We start from the raw sequence: 9120 nt of genomic DNA on the forward strand, positions 1-9120 counted from the left end.
CTGCCCAGCCCAGCAGTGCCCATAGGATGTGTCACGATGCCCACAGCAGACTGTCATGCCCACCTGGGAGCACTGTGACTGAGGCGTACGGGCCTGGCCTCGACAGCCACACCAGGCGCAGAGATGTTTCCAGAGCGCCCTCAGCCTCACTCTCCCACATTCACCCTCACCATCCACTGCCCACCCTCAACAGAAAGCTGGCGACAGTCATGAACGAAGGGGCGATAATTTGACAAACGCTTCTTGAATATGCTCAGATGACTCAAGGCTCACAAACAGGTTTTTTATGGCTGACTGGAGCACTGCTTTCTTTAAACCTGAGAGTTAATTCCATTACTGCCTATTCATGAGCAAGACCAAGACCCTCAAGAATTCAATTAGCTTTTTGATAGCTTTGTACATTGAACAATGGTTTTAAGCCCTTGTAGAACTGTCCCCGTGGTAATAGGATTACCAGAGATGTATGTGCCTGGTGTATCTTACTCTAAATATAATATGCATGTGTGTCTACGTCTTCGTCTGTACGTGTGTGCATGTGTCTGAACCTAAACATGACAGATGATAGATGGAGAGAGACAATTTGTGGCTTAACTAAAACAATAGACCACTATCACATGTTGAGTATTTCGTTGTTGTTGTTCAGTACTTTTCAGGAAACAATGTACGCTTGCCAAAAACCCTTCTCAGCATTTGAAACAATCATAGGAAATTATTAAATGGCAAACAGAAGAACAGAATTTTAAATACAGCTGAGTACTAAGGGGTCCAGAAATCTCGAGGCTGCAAAAATGCAGACAACCATTACCTGTACCTTAGGAACCAGGGAGCGGTGATCAAAGGCAATGAAGGTCCCTTGCGGAACACCAGGTTAGATCACACAGTAGTGGGTTAATCAGTCTCTCTTAAAATACATGGAGAATGAGCAAATCAACTGATAGACCTTTCTAATCTTGCTTAGGCATCAAGACAGGAATGCTGTCTGCAACTACAATGGCATGCTCGAGTGCCTGAGACCAAACAATATCCATCACCATGCAGAATTCAGGTGTCAGGAGAAACAAGCATTGTTAATTCTAGGATCCAGGCCAGTATGAAGTTAATCCTGGTTCCCACCTCTTACTGGTATCAGAGAGGGGCTTCGGGTGGGCGAAGAGAGGCATCAACTATGTTCCCAACATTTAACATTCATCCTGTATCACTGCTGCTGCTATCAAGAAAAGGGTTGCTTATAGCTCTTCTTCCTGAACCTGTCCACAGCAGTCCATGGATATGATCCATTATCACACTCTTCACATCTTGCACATGGAAAGTACTCATGAAACATTTGTTGAATGACCGTTAAGTCTTTAAGAGTTAACTGTTTACTGCTGAGAATCTTGTTTGTTCTTGGAAATGAAGTCTGTATGATCTCATAGTTTGCTCTCTTGAGTCGTGAGAGCACTGTGGCTGTGGGACTACTCAAAGTAGTCGTGGCTGCGGGAACTGTGTTAGGCAGCACAGGGTTTTAGAAGAGAATCCAGAAGTCATGGTATATGGCTGCAGCTGAACACGATGTTGAGCGAAATGCCCAAAGGGACGGCTCAGCCAATAACCGCAGGTATTTAAAGGGTTGTCATGAGGAACTGAGTCTCAGGACACTCTTGCTACAGGCAGACTCACTGAGAGCAGATCCAGAATGGGGGGACCATTTCAACTTACCAGAGAGAAGATCTGTCTAGTGACAGATCTTTCCACTGAGTTGGGCCTCTCCAAAGAATATTAAAGCAGAAGCTTGATGACTAGCAAAGTGGACAGTAGTAGAAACTGACAGTTTATGGCTTCAGAGGCAGTGTAAACTGGGTTCAAAATGCAAAAGTGTGTGCTGCAACACTATGGCCCCTTTGAGTGCATACCTGGAAGACAGTGAAAGGAAATCCTCCTGGTGCAGAGAATCCTGAACAGTGCACCTGGCTGTGCATTTGGCCAGAAAGAAAAAATGGCCACCGGTAAGAGTCTCTACCAGGCTTCCCTGGTGGCTCAGATGGTAAAGAATCTGCCTGCAATGCAGGAGACCCAAGTTCAGTCCCTGGTCAGGAAGATCTCCTGGAGAAGGAACTGGATACACTCTCCAGTATTCTTGCCTGGAGAATTCCTTGGACAGAGAAGCCTGGCATCTATAGTCCATGGAGTCGCAAAGAGTCGGACATGACTGAACGACTAACAAGAGGCTACCAGTTCATGGGCAAAGTGCTTCTGCTAGATGGTCAGAACTTTAGAAGGAACGTCACTGGAATACTGGTGACAAGGAGGTCTGGAAATGAGGAATATTGATAGATTTCTCTGAATGGGCAAAGAATACGAAGCCCTTTGCATCTTGTGTTAATGTTCATCAAAGGGTGACTTCAGCAGAGGCGACTTCAGCAGATTTCAAGCATCCTTTAAAGCTGAGGTGTGATCCATCCTGGGGTTCAGGCCCTTTCTGCAGTTACTCTGCCACTACCAAGTGGGTCATAGTGGTAGGGATGGAGGGTGTGCATGGGCTCAGGAAGATGGCTCACCATGGCTGGTCTGGCTACTGCCGAGAGCCCAGTCTGCCAGGAGCAGAGGCCAACAAGGAGTCCCAGTGTGGTGACCAAGAAGCCCCCAGGTGGCAGGATGAGTACCCTGAACAGCTTCCATCACGGAAGAGGCAGCGCTCTGTGCTTCTGAAACACTAGTTACTCACAATACTTCCACCTTTCCCAGGCTCTAGCAAAGAAGGGACAGAGGCTTCCTCCTCCAAGATGAAAGAAATCATCAGACCAGGCTGGACGAGAGGCAGAGACTTCTGGCAAGAGGGTCTCCTGTCTAAGCCACCGCAAAGGTCACCAGATGCTCCTTCAGCAGTTCAGAAGTGCCCACCGTGTGCCCAGCCCTGAGAAGAAAACCAGGCAATGCCTGCACTGGAGGAACTCCCGGTCTTAAGTGGGAGACAAGTTCATAACCCAGTACTTGAAAATCGGAGGCCCAGAGGCTGCAGCGGAGGAGCAGACAAGATGTTCTGGAATGTCGGGGATCAGGCACTACGGGGGATGCACACATTGGGGTGGTCATGGCAGAAAATGCACCGCTCACTCGGCTGGTGACACCGGAACTGTTGAATGAGTACTGGGGGATCTCCCTGGTCCCTCAGACATCAGACTTCCTCGTGGGAGACCTCTCAGCCAGTTCAGGCTGATGATCTCTTTGTATCAGAGGAGGCAGCTTCTACTTAGTTCTTATAAGGCAGCTCCGGACAAGCGTCCATCCCCACTTGCCTCCTCCCTGTGACCACACCTCAGACCCCTGGAGGCTGTGGCTGGTTTTTCTCCCATCAGAATGGTGGCCACTCAACAAGGCCAATGTGTCTGGTTGCAGGCTCTTGTTTCTCAACCAACTTACCAAGGGGCTTCCCAATATTACAAATTCTCAGTTTCCACCTCTCAAAATCCTGATTAATTATGTCTCTTGGAATCATGGGTTGTGTCTCTTTTTACAAAAGAACTGGGAGATTCCAATTCAGGTGTTCTATACTTTAAAAAAAAAAACAATAATAACACTGACTTAAGGATCAGCCCAATCCAGCATTCTAACTTCTTTCTTTTAAGAGTCATTTCAGGGTACAATCCACAGCAGAAAATGAGGTTATCCCCTACCTGAGGTGTTTTTTTTTTTTTTTTCCTTTTTATGGAGAGGATTTTTGTGGGGTCAAGATGAAGATTAATACTGGATTAAGTTCTTTAGTAAGATCATTCTATCGACCCACAGATTTTCATTTTCCTCCCTCAAGGGCACAGATCTTATAGGGGTAACAGCAATCACCACAATAAGGACTGAGGAAGCTTTTTAGATTCATAGAGCATTTTCTGAGATGTCATCTCATTTGGTGGCAGCTCCAGCTTGAGCCATCCTAGGACATTCAAATACAGAAGTCATCTCTTTCATGTCTCCTCTCCCCTTCGGATCCCAAAGAGCCACTAAAACCAGCTGATGAGCAGATGGCATCAAGAATTCACCTAGAGGATTTCCCTGGTGGCACAGTTGGTAAGAATCCGCCTGCCAAGGCAGGGGACCCAGGTTCAGTCCCTGCTCTGGGAGGTTCCACAGGCTGCGGAGTAACTAACCCCAGGGGCCACAGCTACTGAAGCCCACCTGCCTGGAGCCTGTGTTTCACAAGAGAAGCCGCTGCAATGAGAAGCCTGCACACCGCAACGAAGAGCAGCCCGACTGCCCACAACTACAGAAGGTCCACGGGCAGCAGCGAAGACCCAGCGCCACCAAAAGCATACAAATAAACTTCTTAAATAAAATTTTAATTTTTTTAAATAAAAAATAAAGAATTCACCCAGAATTTTAATGATTCAGGATTCAGCCATTGCTACACAAAGCCAAATAGAAAGGCTCAATTCCGGTCAAAGCGAACTGTTTTCATGAAAGTGGTGGTGGTCATAGAGCACCTAAGAAAGTTTAATTGTGCACATAAACTTTACCGTCTTAACCGTTTTTACATGCACAGCTGAGTGGCATTACCTGCATTCACACTGTATAACCATGACTGTCATCCACAGGTGATAGTGGACTTCTTCATCCTCCGCAGAAACTTTGTACCTCTTAAGCAATAACTTCCCAATCCTGTTCCCCACAGTACCCGGCAACCCCCATTCAGCTTTTGGTCTCTATGATTTCGACTACTCTAGAGGTCTCATATAAGCAGAATCGTACAGTATCTGCCATTTTGTGACTGGCTTATTTCACTTATATTGCAGGGATTTCACGGTTCACCTGTATTATAGCATCTGTTAGAATTACCTTCCTTTTTAAGGCTGAACAGTATTCCTTTGTATATCTACATCATGGACACTCAGGCTGCCTCCGCCCTCTGGCTAGTCATGTTCTTGTGAACACGGGTGGACAAATATCTCTTCAAGATCCCACTTTCAATTCTTTGGGGCATATACCCAGCAGTGGACTTGCTGGGTCATGCAGTAATTCTGTGCTTGATGCTTTAAGGAACTGCCATATGATTTTTCCACAGCAACTGTGCATTCCCACCAACAGAGCACGGGGTTCCAATTTCTCCACAGTCTTGCCAGCACTTGTTTTCTATTTACACAGTCCTTTCAGCTTACAAATTGTTACTAGCTCCGCCTGACAGATGTTTCCTAGAGGCTCAGAGAAGTGAAATAACTCGCCCAGGATCACACAGTGAGAAGCCAGGCCAGAGCCTCCTAACTCCTGGTGCCATACTGTCCCCTTGCCACATGGCAGCACCTAAGCACTGATCCCAAACTCAACCTTACTCTTTCCAGATGGGGGTCCTGCCCCCCACCATCTACAGAGCTCTCACCACTCAACTCATTTGTCCATTCGGTGAACATTCACTGAGCATCTACTAGGGGCCCGGCCCTGCCCCAGGCCCCCTCAACAGCCCATCTGAATAAACCTGGATCCACCCACAAAACCCCCTCTGGAGCCAAGACTGCCCAACAAAGGAATTCTACCCCACAGGGCCTGGCAGCTGCGATAACATTGTTCCTGGCTTATCAGCAGGCTGGTAGATGGAGATCTGTGGTGCCCACGACAGGAATCAAGGATGGAGTGGAAGAGAATGGTCTTGCCACAAATAAGAAACTGGCCCAAGTGGGAGGCTCCCGGAACACTGCACCCAAGCACCTTCCTCTCCCTGGGAGCCAGGGAAACCGGCACATCCCTTCAGGCCCAAATCAGGGGCTCCTAACTGCAGTGACTGAAAGGGGACTGAGGTCTTCCAAAGCCTCCTAAATGCCAAGGATGAAGAGAGATGTTTCACAGGTGCTTTCCCACCTAAATCCTCACAGCAACCTCTTAAGGAAGATATTGCTGGCTTTACAGGTAAAGAAGCAGGGGCTCAGAGAGGGTGAGTGACTTACCCAAAGTCACACAAGCTCAAGTATAGCAGAGGCAGGATTCTAACAAGATCTGTTGGCACCAAAGTCCTAATGTAGGCCACCAACAATCCTATGTGTCATTGCAAGAACCTGGGGGAAGAGAGTGATGTGATTTTCTGACCTGGCTACAAAATGGCTCCATCCTCATAAACCTGGCTACCAAATCAACCAAATAGGAAAATCATGAAGAAAGGTGTGAAACTCTGATGCTGGCAATTCCCTGGCCTTTGGAAGGTCACTCTTCAACCATCCCTATTCTTCCAGAGTGATGATAATCTGAACCTCTGTCTCCTTGACAATAGAAAAGCCACCCTTCAGCAGATGTCCTTCCCAGGCCTTCCTGGAAGTTCCCAAGGATCACCCTCATTGCACTAGTCCATGCAGGGTGCGCAGCCCCTGGACACTCTGGCCGGATGCCCTTGGCTCCTCCCTTTAATCTCCTCTGGGTCTCTGCTCCCCATCGCTTGCTGTCCCCTTGACTTTGGTGAGGTCCCTCCTTTAGGTCTTTAGAACCAGGCTATCTCACTTTACAAAGTTCAGCTGCAAAAACTATGGAACACAACGGAACACTTAACCTGGAAACCGGTCACATCACAGCTGCTGGGTTCCCTCAGTCCTGACTCCATAGGGAACCCCAAACTCACCAACTCCTGTGACAGACCCTGGCCTGCCACTGTCTTACCAGGGCCTGGCCACATCCCCCAGCCGGGGCTTCAGCGGGCAGGCCCTGGGCTGCACTCTCAGCTCCCTCAGCACTCACTCCCTGGCCCGGGAGCAGCCCTGCTCAAGGCCCAGAGGGAGTCCCTTGCAGAAAGGCCCTGGGCAGAAGGGAGCTGCCCGGCCCCAGGGCATGCCTCACCCTCCAGAGGGGCCCACGCCCAGGGACCGGTCCACACAAGGTCTCCTTGCCTGAACCTGGCCCCTCGGAATCTGCTGAGGCCTCTGCTGTGACTGCCCCGCAGGTCAAGTTGCCTCCCTGTGGGCCTGCACCTCTGCTCCCTCACAGGACGGGGTTCCAAGACACCACTCCCCCCACCCCAGCCCCACTGCCTTCCCGCCTGTAGATTCCTCCTCAGGCTTCCTCCCGGGAAGTCGGCCCAACGCAGACTCCACACCACATACCACATCCAGCCCATCGGGGCCCCCAGCCCCTACGGTCCCTGAAGACAACAGCCAGCCGCACACCTCTCCTCACGCTCACTTCCTGGGGGCGCCAAGGTGGGGATGGGGCCTCCTCACCCTCGACTCTAAATCTAGACACCTGGACTCACCGTGTGTCCACCATGCTCACTCCCGGGTGACTTCACACCGCTTCCTGACCACTAACCATTTCCAAAGGTGCTCCCTTCCTCTGAGCTCCAGGCCCCTCTCCAGACTCTCAAACTGACCCCCTGACCTCTGTGCCCCTGACCTCCGAGCCCCCTCTTCTCCCCATATGCACGTGCAGGTCAGCACATCACATCCACTGTCTGGGTCACGCCACAGTCTGACTCCTTGCTCCCACGGTGTCTGAGCCCCCACCCTCTTTCCCCTGGGTCATCGCAGGAGCGTCTCCCTGGTCTTCCTGCTGCTCCCGTCACTCCGCAAGAGCTGTGTTCCACAGAACCCTCAGAATCCTTCTATAGATGCACGTCCCACAGCGGCCTTCCTCTGTTCAACAACCCCCTGGCTGCCATCCCACAGGTCCCGAAAGTCAAGCCCCTGCCACAGCCTGTGAGGAGCACCCTGCACTCCTCCTATCCTCCTGCCCTGGTCCCCGCTATCCCCCATGCCAGTATCCTCATTACTCCAAAGCCACACCAAGCACACTCCTACCTCAGGACCTTTGCTCCGGCTGTGCCCTCTGCCGGGAATTCCAGACCCCACAACTCATCCCTCACCTCTTTTAGGCCTTTGCTCAAATGTTACCTTCCCAATGAGGCCATCCCTGACCCCACGACCTAAAACTGGACACCCCCACACCAACTCCACCAACCCTCCAGCTACACAGTCCTACTTCCTGTTCTTGTCTTTCTTCACAGCACTTATTACAACCCAACACTTTAACTATCTTACTGTTTTATTCAATATCTCACCACCCTATAATCAGGACAGAAGACTCCTGAGGACATATTTTCGCCTGTTTTGTTCCCTGCTGCATGCCGAGCACCCTGAACAGGGCCTGGCAAGTGGCAGATGCTCCCTAAATATGTGATGAATGAATGACTGCACAGTCAACATTATCATGCCGTGAGGTCATCATCCCATTGTCCTGGACTTCTGAGATTATTCAGATGAGTTTTTGTTCATCTATGGAACAAAAGAAAGAAAAGAGAAAAGAAAGAGAAAGAAAGGAAAGAGATGAGACTACTAGTAATTTTTTAAGTATCGGTTTTAGACTTCCACACTTTGGAAAACAGGAACCCAGTGTCAGAATGTCTTGTTACAAGGACAGCAGTTGGAAATTCACTGTGACCTTAAAGGGTAATTGCTCAGCTAAGGATGCTTCCCCAGCAGCTGGCAATTCGGAAAGCCGTGTCCCCACAGCGTCCTAACACTGACAGGTGACAGCTCAAGACCCACCCCTTGGCTGCAAAGCACGTTTCTCCTGGGCCCTTCGGTAGGTCCAAGCAGATACGCTGCCTGGGCGCTTCCCATCCCAGCAGCTAGAACCAGTTTCTGTGGCCTGGCTGCCAGCCCCTCTGGGCAAAACCTGGCAGGGTTTGCCTCGTCAGCTCCTGGGACACAAGGAGGACAGAGAGATCTGCTCCCAGCAGAAGTCCTAGGGGCTAGGCTCCTAACGCTTAAGGCTGCTGCCGCCAGCAACTCCCTCCCTTCCTCTTCCCTTCCACCTATGCCATCCATTTGTCTCCACAACCAATTTGGAATTTTTAAACTCTATTCGATCACTTACATTTTCAAACACAAATTCAATTTGCTCTGTGAGGCCGAAGGACAGCCCTGCCCTAGCCCCTGTGACCACAGAGGGGGCTTCCATCATCAAGTCTCCGGGGTCCGACCTGTCCCTCCTTCCACAGCCCCCGTGGGGGGGTGCAGCTGGGAGGGGTCATCATTGCTGTGGGTGAACACCTGCTGGCATCTCAGAAATCCTCTGGTCCTCTCCCCACCATACACATGGGGGAACTGAGGCCACGGTAGGGAAGGGTCTTGCCCAGGGTCACGTGGCAGGAAGAAACAAGCCGGCACTCAGGATCTC

The sequence above is a fragment of the Budorcas taxicolor genome, chromosome 1, assembly GCF_023091745.1.
Source record: "Budorcas taxicolor isolate Tak-1 chromosome 1, Takin1.1, whole genome shotgun sequence".
Taxonomy (NCBI): Eukaryota; Metazoa; Chordata; class Mammalia; order Artiodactyla; family Bovidae; genus Budorcas; species Budorcas taxicolor.